Source organism: Rhipicephalus sanguineus, chromosome 7, assembly GCF_013339695.2.
Source record: "Rhipicephalus sanguineus isolate Rsan-2018 chromosome 7, BIME_Rsan_1.4, whole genome shotgun sequence".
Classification (NCBI taxonomy): Eukaryota; Metazoa; Arthropoda; class Arachnida; order Ixodida; family Ixodidae; genus Rhipicephalus; species Rhipicephalus sanguineus.
Window position 1 is genome coordinate 28,787,741 of NC_051182.1, and position 14,326 is coordinate 28,802,066.

General features: G+C 46.8%; 1 pseudogene; it reads right to left on the minus strand.

The window, feature by feature from the left end:
• The window catches only part of LOC119398575 (uncharacterized), a 172,514-nt pseudogene that overhangs the window by 151,852 nt on the left and 6,336 nt on the right, over window positions 1-14,326 (minus strand).

Genomic DNA, 14,326 nt, shown 5'->3' on the forward strand with positions numbered 1-14,326 from the left:
TGAAACTACGCGTCCCTTAATATTATGGTGCATCGCTCTCTGATAGCCCAACATGAGGATCAACCATTGCTTAATGCGCCTTCTACAACCTTTATTCTTCCTCAAAAAAGAAAAGAACTTGAAGAAAACTCGGTCTACGGTGTGCTATTTCTTAGTTGTCTTGGAAATGTGCCATTTATGTCCAGAGGATGACAGAGCCCAAATACATTCGTTACAAATTTTGAGAAATACCTCCAATGTGCTTGTGTGACATCTTTCATGATACCCTGTTAACAATAAAAAAAGAAATGGAAGGAACTGGAAGATGGAAGCTGCCGATGAAAAAATCCGTAAACAGGGGGTGGGTGCTCGAGCCGACGTTTCGACATGTGCACTTTTCTTCAAGGCTGGAACTGTGCTACAGGGGCCCTTTGAGCTAGTGATGATTTCCTGTCCAGTTGACATGCTTCGTTGTAGACCTTCTTTAGAGCATCTTGCGGGTAATTCCTTTTAGCTAACGTTTCCTTTAGGTTGCATAAGTGGTGAATGTAGTCACTGTCATCGCTACAGATACTTCTTATACGCCTCGCCTGTCCTACAAATATCCCCTGTTTGCAGTGTCGCGGGTGATGACTAATGTAATCTAGGTATTGTTGACTGTCTGTTGGTTTTCTGTAAAGCGTCGTCTTTAATTTTCCTGCTTCAATAGATACCGTCTTGTCTAGGAAGCTAATTTCACTGGAAGAATGGTGCATGGTGCATTTAATACTAGAGTGAAACTTGTTACAGTGGTCAATGAATGCGTTTAGTGTGCTTACGCCATGTTCCCATATGATCAGTATGTCGTCTATGTAACGGAGATAGGTGGAAGGCTTCACTGGACATGATTCCAACAGCTCTGATTCTAACTGTCCCATAAAAATGTTGGCGTATGTTGGCGCAAAAAGGGTTCCAGCCTTGAAGAAGAGAAGTCCACTTGTCGAAACGTCGGCTCGAGCACCCAGCCCCTGTTTACGGATTTTTTCACCTGTTAGCAATGTTGGTTTTCTGTAAAGCGTCGTCTTTAATTTTCCTCCTTCAATACATACCGTCTAGTCTAGGAAGCTAATTCACTGGAAGAATGGTGCATGGTGCATTTAATACTAGAGTGAAACTTGTTACAGTGGTCAATGAATGCGTTTAGTGTACTTACGCCATGTTCCCATATGATAAGTATGTCGTCTATGTAACAGAGATAGGTGGAAGGCTTCACTGGACATGATTCCAACAGCTCTGATTCTAACTGTCCCATAAAATGTTGGCGTATGTTGGCGCAAAAGGGGTTCCAGTCTTGAAGTCCACTTGTCGAAACGTCGGCTCGAGCACCCACCCCCTGTTTACGGATTTTTTCACCTGTTAGCAATGTTGGTTTTCTGTAAAGCGTCGTCTTTAATTTTCCTGCTTCAATAGGTACCGTCTAGTCTAGGAAGCTAATTTCACTGGAAGAGTGGTGCATGGTGCATTTAATACTAGAGTGAAACTTGTTACAGTGGTCAATGAATGCGTTTAGTGTACTTACGCCATGTTCCCATATGATAAGTATGTCGTCTATGTAACGGAGATAGGTGGAAGGCTTCACTGGACATGATTCCAACAGCTCTGATTCTAACTGTCCCATAAAAATGTTGGCGTATGTTGGCGCAAAAGGGGTTCCAGTCTTGAAATCCACTTGTCGAAACGTCGGCTCGAGCACCCACCCCCTGTTTACGGATTTTTTCACCTGTTAGCAATGTTGGTTTTCTGTAAAGCGTCGTCTTTAATTTTCCTGCTTCAATAGATACCGTCTTGTCTAGGAAGCTAATTTCACTGGAAGAATGGTGCATGGTGCATTTAATACTAGAGTGAAACTTGTTACAGTGGTCAATGAATGCGTTTAGTGTGCTTACGCCATGTTCCCATATGATCAGTATGTCGTCTATGTAACGGAGATAGGTGGAAGGCTTCACTGGACATGATTCCAACAGCTCTGATTCTAACTGTCCCATAAAAGTGTTGGCGTATGTTGGCGCAAAAAGGGTTCCAGTCTTGAAGAAGACAAGTCCACTTGTCGAAGCGTCGGCTCGAGCACCCAGCCCCTGTTTACGGATTTTTTCACCTGTTAGCAATGTTGGTTTTCTGTAAAGCGTCGTCTTTAATTTTCCTGCTTCAATAGATACCGTCTTGTCTAGGAAGCTAATTTCACTGAAAGAATGGTGCATGGTGCATTTAATACTAGAGTGAAACTTGTTACAGTGGTCAATGAATGCGTTTAGTGTGCTTACGCCATGTTCCCATGTGATCAGTATGTCGTCTATGTAACGGAGATAGGTGGAAGGCTTCACTGGACATGATACCAACAGTTCTGATTCTAACTGTCCCATAAAAATGTTGGCGTATGTTGGCGCAAAAAGGGTTCCAGTCTTGAAGAAGACAAGTCCACTTGTCGAAACGTCGGCTCGAGCACCCAGCCCCTGTTTACGGATTTTTTCACCTGTTAGCAATGTTGGGTTTCTGTAAAGCGTCGTCTTTAATTTTCCTGCTTCAATAGATACCGTCTTGTCTTGGAAGCTAATTTCACTGGAAGAATGGTGCATGGTGCATTTAATACTAGAGTGAAACTTGTTACAGTGGTCAATGAATGCGTTTAGTGTACTTACGCCATGTTCCCATATGATAAGTATGTCGTCTATGTAACGGAGATAGGTGGAAGGCTTCACTGGACATGATTCCAACAGCTCTGATTCTAACTGTCCCATAAAAATGTTGGCGTATGTTGGCGCAAAAGGGGTTCCAGTCTTGAAATCCACTTGTCGAAACGTCGGCTCGAGCACCCACCCCCTGTTTACGGATTTTTTCACCTGTTAGCAATGTTGGTTTTCTGTAAAGCGTCGTCTTTAATTTTCCTGCTTCAATAGATACCGTCTAGTCTAGGAAGCTAATTTCACTGGAAGAGTGGTGCATGGTGCATTTAATACTAGAGTGAAACTTGTTACAGTGGTCAATGAATGCGTTTAGTGTACTTACGCCATGTTCCCATATGATAAGTATGTCGTCTATGTAACGGAGATAGGTGGAAGGCTTCACTGGACATGATTCCAACAGCTTTGATTCTAACTGTCCCATAAAAATGTTGGCGTATGTTGGCGCAAAAGGGGTTCCAGTCTTGAAGTCCACTTGTCGAAACGTCGGCTCGAGCACCCACCCCCTGTTTACGGATTTTTTCACCTGTTAGCAATGTTACATCTCTGAATGAAACTGTACTTACCTTACACGTATAAAAAAGTATGAAAAACGTCTTTTATTATATAATTTGCTAGATATATATGTCGGCACATTGGCGTAAGGTGAGTTATGAAGAAAATTTATTACCTATAGCAGACCTTTCGGATTATCGAGCTGACGAATTTCATGGAATATAAAAGGAAGTTATTTTTACTGGCATGCAAGATATGTTTCTCTGGCGCCATTGATACTCTATTTATCAATCACAAAATAAGCGTTGCAATAATAAATTGCTTTTTTCGATTGGCATCGTGCACAGGAGATGAGCAGAAGAAGATGTAGGAAGCTGTATTATGTTTGTATAACCGCATTACAACATGTGCTCAGTTGTACTGAATATACGAGACACTGCTGTACTGCCGCGAGCAAAAGTATACGGACCACAGGAGCGCGTGCCGAAGTTACGCTCTGCGCCATCTAGAGGCCAACCGTCTGCAGTAGAGAGCATAGGTCTGGCCGCGCAATGGCCAGAGCAATGCTCTCGACAACAGACAGCTCGCCACTAGATGGCGCAAACCACAACTTCGGCACGCGCTCCCGTGGTCCGTATACTTTTTCTCACGGCAGTACATTATCGTGTTTTGTATAGAATGTTTGCTTTGCGATGCGTTACTAATAAAATGAGTGAATAAACCACATTTTTCTGAGTACTCATGTTTTTGCCGAAACACTATTGCCCATGGAGAGCTGGCTCGCGCGTACTTGACACAAAGTTTTCAAGCGAATGTTTTGAGCATGTATTGTGAGTACGAGAAAATTACCAGCCGAAAGCTGATAAAAATAGGAAATGAAGAACAATACAATATAAAAAAAACGCGGGAAATTTACACTTAGTTACGCAAAGCTTGGCACAGTAAGGCGCGGGACGTCGCCGCTCGTACTCGGCATCCATCACGTCGGGGTCTTCGCGGATCAATCGCTTTCTCGCCGCCTCCCTGGCATTTTCTCGTCGAGTGTAGTCAGCATCGGCTTGTCGCCGTCTCTTCGCGGCTGCTTCCTCGGCCAAGTAGGCCGAATCAGCCGGTCGCTGCCGTTGCCGCTCCCGTCGACCGACACGTCTACGTTCCTGATGCGCGGCTTCCTCCTCGGGAGTACGCACTTCCTTAGGACGCCCCATGACTGTCCGGGCACTATCGGGCGCAGCAAGGCTTTGCATTGCAGAGCGGAGGTTGTGGGTGTTGTCCCAGTTGGTGGGCGTGGCTTAGCTACTGCGCATGCGCGGCTTGGCCAGGTGGTACGGTACCTGGTCGCTAGGCGACGCGATGCGAGGAGCGCGCGATGTCTCCGTCAGTGGGCGTGGCTTAGCCGCAGCTGCAGCTATTTTCGCGCATGCGTGGCTTGGAGAGGTTATGGCAGGTGTTGTGTTGCCAAGCTGCGGCGCGGCTGGTTGCTAGGCAACGCGAGGAGAGCTTTTTGGAACGCGACAGACATTTTACTCCGAGCTAGAGCAGCTTCGCTGTTAAAAAAAAAAGACAAGTGCGAACGATGCTGTTTTCCGTTCGCGGCTGTTAAGAAAGTCGCGCGCTCGTTGAGCGCCTAGCAGAACCAGCGGCACGCCGTTGCCTTCTTGTCCATAAATAAAAGCGTCGCCATAAACATAGTGTCTCTTAATGATGCACTAGAGGCAAATATGGCGCTAGTTTTAAGGGAGCTGCATCGCAAGACGCTTCAGCCAGCGTGGAAATTATGGGCTGTACATGTATTCGCCTAAACTTCGTTCTTTCTGCTCCCTCTGGCTTCGTGTGGCCCGCAGCCGTATTGTGGCAAAACAAAGTTCAGCAAAAGTTTAGCAGTCCCGCTTCACCACTTTGACCATTTTAGGCGCACCAATTCAAATAAGCTCAGGAGGTTCACAACGATCCGTTCTTTCATCTGAGACAGAAGCCAAAACACAACAATAAACAAAGACACGAGCACGTTCGAAGCCTCAAGCACGAAGGCTAGGCAAATCCACGTACTACCCATCATTCCCACGGTGGCTGAATGATTGCAGCGGCAGAGTTTGCCCTGGTAAATATTGTAGGAAATTCTATGGCCATAACAGCATCACATATTTTTTTTCTTTTTTTGCTTGGAAGCTTGGTCTACCAACCACCACTGCAGCAATTAGCGCTAGTGATGCATTTCCCGCTTACCTCGAGGGTATACCAGCTGACATAGCCGTGATAATAGTCGAAGGCAACCCGCCGTCGTATCACGTGAGGTGTCTCGTTCCTAAGCTCGAGGGCGCGGGTTCGATTCCAGATTACGCTGGTTACATTTCAATGGAGCAGAGCTACAAGAACACCCATGTACTTAGAATTAGGTTCACGTTGAAGAACACCAGGTTGTCAAAATTATTGTGAACTCCCACATTACGGCATGCAGCATAACCATATTCAAATAAAGCATAGTTAAGGGGAAAATGGCAGCTTGAAAATGTGAAAAAATTTTCAACACGGGGTGTCGTTAGAGCCAAGGTTTCGACAATCGTTCTTGTCTTCTCCAAGGCTGCAGCTGTCTTGTTCAGTTGAAGCCTTGAAGAAGACAAGACCGCTTGCCGAAACGTTGGCTCAAGCGGCACCCCTTGTTTAAGAATTTTTCATCGCATTACCATATTATAGTTTTGACACGTAAAACACCATATTTTGTGATTACGCATAGGCGGAGGCAGAAATTAACTGCATCGAACTGTGTTAGTAGGAACGAGGATCCAAATATTAATATGTTCTAAACGCACTAAAACTATCGTGCCATATCGGTTCTTCCAAAGCCTGCAAGCTGGGTGAAGCTACACGAAAGGAAAAAAAATTATGCGCCTCTTTGTAGCCCGAAGCTAAAAAAACGCCCCCACCTCCCCGAAGGGAATCCTGAGGAAATGCGAATGCATTTCTTGCGCTGAGAGTACACGGCGTAGTAATTTTATTGGCGTAAAGCTGGACACATCGACGCGCTCAAGTGTCTCCCTCTTTCAACGAACGGTTCCTACGTGCGTTGGTAATCACCTCAGGGATGTTGCCATCGCCTTCAATGCAGCACAAACGCGTCTAGAACGCGCTGTTTTCAGGCTGTGCCAACGCAGCACAAACGCTACAAGCGCGTTTCAAACGCACTGCATTGAGGCGGTGGCGCAGGGAGGAGAGAGAGCGAACGGCGAGAGAAGGAGCGACGAAGCACTGAACCTACCCTCTCCTACACTCTCTCCACACACGCGGGAGCTCCGCCGAGCTCCTGCACGAGCGATGCGAGCGCCCTCACACGCGGGAGCGCGCTCCTCCTCTCCACTCACTCTCCGCTACTCCGCCCGCACCACCTGCTCCGGTCAGGGGCGAAGATAAGCGCGCGCGCCCGCAGCTGTTGCTATGAGAGAGGGAGTGAGAGCGGAGTGGCGCGCGGACAACGCCGGATGCCTCACATAGCCCGACTAAGAAATGCATTCGCATTTAAAAGAAATCCTTGTAACGTTTCGAGAATTCGAGCCTTCCAGTGGACGAAAACTTCGCTCTAGTCACGGAGTAAGATCGGACGGGAGCGCCGACTCCTCTCGTCTGGAAAGGATGCATTCTGCAACGCCGGATATTACTTTACAGCGTGTTCGCCAGATGGCTCATCCTCCTGGGACTGCAAAACGGTTTCCAGTGTGCTTCATCTACAACAGGTGTTTCTTTGATATAGCAGCTGCCGCAGGCGATAGAAATTAATTTAAGCGCTCCTTGATCGAAACCTACAAAGAGTGTGCTTCTTGCGACAGAGAAATCTCTGCCGATATATATTACGGGTTACGCATGAGCGGTCATTGCATCTACCACTTTGTAAATTGTTCGGCAATTACCGAGAGCTCTAGCGAAACAAGAACTGCTGCACGAAGCATAACTCGGAGTGTGGAGCTTGTCTTGTCGGCAGCCTGGAAATGTTGGGAACACAAATTCACTTGGCCATATGCTTGAACTTGGGAGGCGTACGAAAGGCAAAAAAAAAACAAAACAAGAAACAATTTAAAGGAGGACTGACAGCAAAATTATTGCTTGCAACTTTTATGCTTTAAGTAGTAGGTTTGTGTCTGATAATCGCGAAATCGAATCGCAAATGCTCTAACGTGTCGTAAATTCATCCTAGCGTCATGATTAGCGCGCGCGCGCGCGCGCGCGCGCGCACGCACGCACGCACGCACACACACACACACACACACACACACACACACACACACACACCACACACACACACACACACACACACACACACACACACACACACACACACACACACACACACACACACACACACACACACACACACACACGCGCACGCACGCACGCACGGAGGGTGGCCGATTTGAAATTCGCTGGGGGTATGCAGGCGCTTGAAACACGATGTTTTCCTTACATGAAGCTTAAATGAACAGCTAGCTGCAATGATGTGAAAGAACGATGCGACGAGCGAACGAAACAGAGAACTCGAATTAGGCCTACTATATTTCCTTCGAAGGTGGCTGTGGAGGGTATAAAATATTTGACGAGATTATATCTGACTAGAACGAAATGCTGCTGGAAAAGGTCGACGCGCAGGACAAAATAACCCGCGTCACCAAGAAAAGCATCACCGAGGGAGCAACGTGCTAAAAAAGGTGGTGGCCTGGAGGCACTAAAGGTTAAGGAGCAAACAAACAAGTCGCAGAAATACAATGACACACTTACAACAATATATTCACCATTAAAACCTGGATACTGATGATAGTGTTCTTATACTGAGGAACACGCGGCGTCAAATCTACGATCGTAGGTTTACTATAAGACGAGGAATGGAAGATCGAAGCTCCGGTATTAAAACTTCGCACAGAAACCCCTACGAAGGTGTGTCAGCGTGACGTCAGAGATATCAATGTATTTCTGGCATTCTGGATATAACCGTTGTGGTGGCGTAGCAGGGAAGTTGTCGCGCTACTATGCTCGATCGCGAGGGTTCGACCCCCGGGCAAGGCGGCGGCACTTCGATGGAGGCAAAAGGCAAGAAAACTCGCGTACTTAGATTTGGTTGCACGTTAAACCCTGGGTGGCCCCAATTAATCGGGCGTGCTCCAGAATAATACCATAGTTTTAGCGCGTTAAACCAGGAAATAATTGGAATTTGGGCATGTTGCCTAAGTAAGGTTCTCAAATCTTGCCGCGTTAAGCGTTTGGCTTCACTAGAACGCATTTTTAACGATAAAGAAAATTTGGGTGTCAGGAGACAACATTGAAATATATGGCGTCACGACGATCTGGTCCTTCGCCATCAGTATTTTCATTTTGCGCTGTTTTTTGTCTTACGAAGAATGTACGCGTAACAAGGGGTCTCTGTTTCAGAATTGTGGAACGGTAACTTAGTAGGGCTAGTGAAATAGATCTTGTAATTCCTAATTTCTCCTTAAAAACTGGTATGCTGCTCGCTGTCGTGCACCCCCGCATATATATATATTATATATATATATATATATATATATAATATATATATATATATATATATATATATATATATATATATATATATATATATTATATATATATATATATATATATAATATATATATATATATATATACATATATATATATATATATATATATATATATATATATATATATATATATATATATATATATATATATATATATATGCGGGGGTGCACGACAGCGAGCAGCCATACCAGTTTTTAAGGAGAAATTAGGAATTACAAGATCTATTTCACTAGCCCTACTAAGTTACCGTTCCACAATTCTGAAACAGAGACCCCTTGTTACGCGTACATTCTTCGTAAGACAAAAAAACAGCGCAAAATGAAAATACTGATGGCGAAGGACCAGATCGTCGTGACGCCATATATTTCAATGTTGTCTCCTGACACCCAAATTTTTCTTTATCGTTAAAAATGCGTTCTAGTGAAGCCAAACGCTTAACGCGGCAAGATTTGAGAACCTTACTTAGGCAACATGCCCAAATTCCAATTATTTCCTGGGTTTAACGCGCTAAAACTATGGTATTATTCTGGAGCACGCCCGATTAATTGGGGCCACCCAGGGTTTAACGTGCAACCAAATCTAAGTACGCGAGTTTTCTTGCCTTTTGCCTCCATCGAAGTGCCGCCGCCTTGCCCGGGGGTCGAACCCTCGCGATCGAGCATAGTAGCGCGACAACTTCCCTGCTACGCCACCACAACGGTTATATCCAGAATGCCAGAAATACATTGATATCTCTGACGTCACGCTGACACACCTTCGTAGGGTTTCTGTGCGAAGTTTTAATACCGGAGCTTCGATCTTACATTCCTCGTCTTATAGTAAACCTACGATCGTACAATTGACGCCGCGTGTTCCTCAGTATAAGAACACTATCATCAGTATCCAGGTTTTAACGGTGAATATATTGTTGTAAGCGGGTCATTGTATTTCTGCGACTTGTTTGTTTGCTCCTTAACCTTTAGTGCCTCCAGGCCACCACCTTTTTTTAGCACGTTGCTCCCTCGGTGATGCTTTTCTTGGTGACGCGGGTTATTTTGTCCTGCGCGTCGACCTTTTCTAGCAGCATTTCGTTCTAGTCAGATATAATCTCGTCAAATATTTTATACCCTCCACAGCCACCTTCGAAGGAAATATAGTAGGCCTAATTCGAGTTCTCTGTTTCGTTCGCTCGTCGCATCGTTCTTTCACATCATTGCAGCTAGCTGTTCATTTAAGCTTCATGTAAGGAAAACATCGTGTTTCAAGCGCCTGCTACCCCCAGCGAATTTCAAATCGGCCACCCTCCGTGCGTGCGTGCCGTGCGCGCGTGTGTGTGTGTGTGTGTGTGTGTGTGTGTGTGTGTGTGTGTGGTGTGTGTGTGTGTGTGTGTGTGTGTGTGTGGTGTGTGTGTGTGTGTGTGTGTGTTGTGTGTGTGTGTGTGTGTGTGTGTGCGTGCGTGCGTGCGTGCGCGCGCGCGCGCGCGCGCGCGCTAATCATGACGCTAGGATGAATTTACGACACGTTAGAGCATTTGCGATTCGATTTCGCGATTATCAGACACAAACCTACTACTTAAAGCATAAAAGTTGCAAGCAATAATTTTGCTGTCAGTCCTCCTTTTAAATTGTTTCTTGTTTTGTTTTTTTTTTGCCTTCGTACGCCTCCAAGTTCAAGCATATGGCCAAGTGAATTTGTGTTCCCAACATTTCCAGGCTGCCGACAAGACAAGCTCCACACTCCGAGTTATGCTTCGTGCAGCAAGTTCTTGTTTCGGCTAGAGCTCTCGGTAATTGCCGAACAATTTACAAAGTGGTAGATGCAATGACCGCTCATGCGGAACCCGTAATATATATCGGCAGAGATTTCTCTGTCGCAAGAAGCACACTCTTTGTAGGTTTCGATCAAGGAGCGCTTAAATTTAATTTCTATCGCCTGCGGCAGCTGCTATATCAAAGAAACGGCATGCAAGATATGTTTCTCTGGCGCCATTGATACTCTATTTATCAATCACAAAATAAGCGTTGCAATAATAAAATTGCTTTTTTTCGATTGGCATCGTGCACAGGAGATGAGCAGAAGAGATGTAGGAAGCGGTATTATGTTTGTATAACCGCATTACAACATGTGCTCAGTTGTACTGAATATACGAGACACTGCTGTACTGCCGCGAGCAAAAGTATACGGCCACAGGAGCGCGTGCCGAAGTTACGCTCTGCGCCATCAGAGGCCAACCGTCTGCAGTAGAGAGCATAGGTCTGGCCGCGCAATGGCCAGAGCAATGCTCTCGACAACGACAGCTCGCCACTAGATGGCGCAAACCCACACTTCGGCAACGCGCTCCCCGTGGTCCGTATACTTTTTCCTCACGGCAGTACATTATCGTGTTTTGTAGAGAATGTTGCTTTGCGATGCGTACTAATAAAATGAGCTGAATAAAACCACATTTTTCTGAGTACTCATGTTTTTGCCGAATACATATTGCCCATGGAGAGCTGGCTCGCGCGTATTGACACAAAGTTTTCAAGCGAATGTTTGAGCATGTATTGTGAGTACGAGAAATTACCAGCCGAAAGCTGATAAAATAGGAAATGAAGAACAATACAATATAAAAAAAACGCGGGAAATTTACACTTAGTTACGCAAGCTGGCACAGTAAGGCGCGGACGTCGCGCTCGTACTCGGCATCCATCACGTCGGGTCTTCGCGGATCAATCGCTTTCTCGCCGCTCCCTGGCATTTTCTCGTCGAGTGTAGTCAGCATCGGCTTGTCGCCGTTCTTCGCGGCTGCTTCCTCGGCCAAGTAGGCCGAATCAGCCGGTCGCTGCCGTGCCGCCGTCGACCGACACGTCTACGTTCCTGATGCGCGGCTTCCTCCTCGGGAGTACGACTTCCTTAGGACGCCCCTGACTGTCCGGGCACTATCGGGCGCAGGCTTTGCATTGCAGAGCGGAGGTTGTGGGTGTTGTCCCAGTTGGTGGGCGTGGCTTAGCTACTGCGCATGCGCGGCTTGGCCAGGTGGTACGGTACCTGGTCGCTAGGCGACGCGATGCGAGGAGCGCGCGATGTCTCCGTCAGTGGGCGTGGCTTAGCGCAGCTGCAGCTATTTTCGCGCATGCTTGGCTTGGAGAGGTTATGGCAGGTGTTGTGTTGCCAAGCTGCGGCGCGGCTGGTTGCTAGGCAACGCGAGGAGAGCTTTTGGAACGCGACAGACATTTTATCCGAGCTAGAGCAGCCTTCGCTGTTAAAAAAAAAAGACAAGTGCGAACGATGCTGTTTTACGTTCGCGGTGTAAGAAAGTCGCGCGCTCGTTGAGGCCTAGCAGAACCAGCGGCACGCCGTTGCCTTCTTGTCCATAAAAAAAGCGTCGCCATAAACATAGTGTCTCTTATTAATGATGCACTAGAGGCAAATATGGCGCTAGTTTTTTAAGGGAGCTGCATCGCAAGACGCTTCAGCCAGCGTGGAAATTATGGGGTAATGTATTCGCCTAAACTTCGTTCTTTCTGCTCCCTCTGGCTTCGTGTGGCCGCAGCCGTATTGTGGCAAAACAAAGTTCAGCAAAAGTTTAGCAGTCCCGCTTCACCACTTTGACCATTTTAGGCGCACCAATTCAAAATAAGCTCAGGAGGTTCACAACGATCCGTTCTTTCATCTGAGACAGAAGCCAAAACACAACAATAAACAAAGACACGAGCACGTTCGAAGCCTCAGCACGAAGGCTAGGCAAATCACGTACTACCCATCATTCCACGGTGGCTGAATGATTGCAGCGGCAGAGTTTGCCCTGGTAAATATTGTGGAAATTCTATGGCCATAACAGCATCACATATTTTTTTTTTTTTTGCTTGGAAGCTTGGTCTACCAACCACCACTGCAGCAATTAGCGCTAGTGATGCATTTCGCTACCTCGAGGGTATACCAGCTGACATAGCCGTGATAATAGTCGAAGGCAACCGCCGTCGTATCACGTGAGGTGTCTCGTTCCTAAGCTCGAGGGCGCGGGTTCGATTCCAGATTACGATGGTTACATTTCAAGGAGCAGAGCTACAGAACACCCATGTACTTGAATTAGGTTCACGTTGAAGAACACCAGGTGTCAAAATATGTGACACTCCACATTACGGCATGCAGCAAACCATATTCAAATAAAGCATAGTTAAGGGGAAAATGGCAGCTTGAAAATGTGAAAAAATTTCAACAGGGGTGTCGTTAGAGCCAAGGTTTCGACAATCGTTTTGTCTTCTCCAAGGCTGCAGCTGTCTGTTCAGTTGAAGCCTTGAAGAAGACGACCGCTTGCCGAAACGTTGGCTCAAGCGGCACCCCTTGTTTAAGAATTTTCATCGCATACCATATTATAGTTTGACACGTAAAACACCATATTTGTGATTACGCATAGGCGGAGCAGAAATTAACTGCATCGAACTGTGTTAGTAGGAACGAGGATCAAAATTAAATGTTCTAAACGCACTAAAACTATCGTGCCATATCGGTTCTCCAAAGCCTGCAAGCTGGGTGAAGCTACACGAAGGAAAAAAAATTATGCGCTCTTGTAGCCCGAAGCTAAAAAACGCCCCCACCTCCCCGAAGGGAATCCTGAGGAAATGCGAATGCATTTCTTGCGCTGAGAGTACACGCGCGTAGTAATTTTATTGGCGTAAAGCTGGACACATCGACGCGTCAAGTGTCTCCCTCTTTCAACGACGGTTCCTACGTGCGTTGGTAATCACCTCAGGGATGTTGCCATCGCCTTCAATGCAGCACAAACGCGTCTAGAACGCGCTGTGTTTTCAGGCTGTGCCAACGCAGCACAAACGCTACAAGCGCGTTCAAACGCACTGCATTGAGAGCGGTGGCGCAGGGAGGAGAGAGAGCGAACGAGGAGAGAGAAGGAGCGACGAAGCACTGAACCTACCCTTCCTACACTCTCTCCAACAGCGGGAGCTCCGCCGAGCTCCTGCACGAGCGATGCGAGCGCCCTCACACGCGGGAGCGCGCTCCTCCATAACTCACTCTCTCGCTACTCCGCCCGCACCACTGCTACGGTCAGGGCGAAGATAAGCGCGCGCGCCCGCAGCTGTTGCTATGAGAGAGGGAGTGAGAGCGGAGTGGCGCGCGGACAAGCCGGATGCCTCACATAGCCCGACTAAGAAATGCATTCGCATTTAAAAGAAATCCTTGTAACGTTTCGAGAATTCGAGCCTTCCAGTGGACGAAAACTTCGCTCTAGTCACGGAGTAAGATCGGACGGGAGCGCCGATCCTATCGTCTGGAAAGGAGGCATTCTGCAACGCCGGATATTACTTACAGCGTGTTCGCCAGTGGCTCATCTCCTGGGACTGAAAAACGGTTCCAGTGTGCTTCATCTACAAAACAGGTGTTTCTTTGATATAGCAGCGCCGCGGGCGATAGAAATTAATTTAAGCGCTCCTTGATCGAAACCTACAAAGAGTGTGCTTTTGCGACAGAGAAATCTCTGCCGATATATATGGGTTACGCATGAGCGGCATTGCATCTACACTTTGTAAATGTTCGGCAATTACGAGAGCTCTAGCGAAACAAGACTGCTGCACGAAGCATAACTCGGAGTGTGGAGTT